The sequence below is a fragment of the Gossypium hirsutum genome, chromosome A11 (assembly GCF_007990345.1).
Source record: "Gossypium hirsutum isolate 1008001.06 chromosome A11, Gossypium_hirsutum_v2.1, whole genome shotgun sequence".
Taxonomy (NCBI): domain Eukaryota; kingdom Viridiplantae; phylum Streptophyta; class Magnoliopsida; order Malvales; family Malvaceae; genus Gossypium; species Gossypium hirsutum.
In genome coordinates this window covers 74,916,526-74,917,937 of record NC_053434.1, presented here as the reverse complement: position 1 = coordinate 74,917,937, position 1,412 = coordinate 74,916,526, and the positions used below count along the sequence as shown (strand labels likewise).

The following is a 1,412-nucleotide window of genomic DNA, read 5'->3' as shown; positions in this document are numbered from 1 at the left end:
TTAGCCTTAGTTTAAAACATCAAATTTCACTTAATAATATCCCATAATTGTCCACCCACCATTATAAAGGCATAATTACAACATAAGGACCTTCACTTATATAATCCATAGCTAATAGATACCTTAAACTATTATAACAACACTTTTACACCTTACGCGATTTAGTCTTTTTTATCAAATTAACTACTCAAACGATAAAATTTTTTAATGAAATTTTCACACCAACATAATATCATACTGTAAACATTAAAATAATAATAAAATAAATATTTTAACCTCGAATTTGTGGTCTCAAAACTACTATTTCAATTTGACTAAAAACGGGCTACTACAACTGTTGCCTTAATCATTTTTGTGAAATTATTCTTTTCAATTTTCATTTTATCTAACTTCTAACATTACTAATTTATTCTTTTTTTGTTATTTTTGTGATTTATTTTTCAGATGTTTATGAGCATAGATTGAATTCTCAATTTATTACATGTAAACCCTAAGATCAAGCAGACATTTAAACAAAGAAGACGTGAAAGATCAGTTCAAAGACAAGCTGAGATGGACCTTGGAAATCAAAATAATGGACAAGGAAATAAAGCCAATCATGTGAACAATCCCATCCTTATTGCTGATGATAAGGATTATGCCATAAGACAGTATGTTGTGCCACTCTTCAATGAATTAAATTAAAAAATTAGTAGACCGGAGATTCTGGCACTGTAATTTGAATTGAAACCAGTGATGTTTCAAATGCTCCAAATGGTGGGCTAGTTTAGTGGAATGCCCACAGAAGATCCACACCTTCACATTCGATTAATCGTGGAAGTGAGCAATTTGTTTAAGATAACTGGTATGACTGAAGATGTATTGAGGTTGAATTTGTTTCCATACTCGTCGCGAGATTGAGCACGAGCATGGCTTAATTTGATGCCACCAATTTCAATATCTACATGGTAAGAATGAGCAGAAAGATTGTTGGTTAAGTATTTCCCACCTAGCAGAAACACTAAGTTGCGAAATGAGATAACCACTTTTCAATAATTGGATGGCGAATCTTCGTACAAGGCATGTGAGAGACTCAAAGAATTACTTTCTAAGTGCCATCATCATGGGATTCCACACTACATCTAGTTGGAGACATTTTATAACGGTCTCAACGTACACACAAGGTTGATGGTAGATGTTTCTGCAAATGATATAATTTTGTCTAAGTCTTATAATGAGGCTTATGAGATAATTAAAAGGACCACTAATAACAACTATAAATGGCCAACAAATTGAGAAACTTCAAGAAGACGAGTAGCCAGAGTGCATGAAGTGGATGCACTTACATACTCTCAGCTCAAGTATCTTCTATTTCTTCAATGTTGAAACAATTTACCACTAATCGTGTGAATAATTTTGGAGCCCAACTTCCA

At 32.8% G+C, this 1,412-nt stretch overlaps 1 non-coding gene across 1 annotated transcript; it reads right to left on the bottom strand.

Annotated features, from left to right (window-relative positions):
* Positions 1–1,002: 1,002 nt before the first annotated feature.
* On the bottom strand, positions 1,003–1,109 carry LOC121210216 (small nucleolar RNA R71). Its single transcript, XR_005905339.1, has one exon. It is a non-coding gene; the product is annotated as a small nucleolar RNA R71 (small nucleolar RNA).
* Positions 1,110–1,412: the final 303 nt, after the last annotated feature.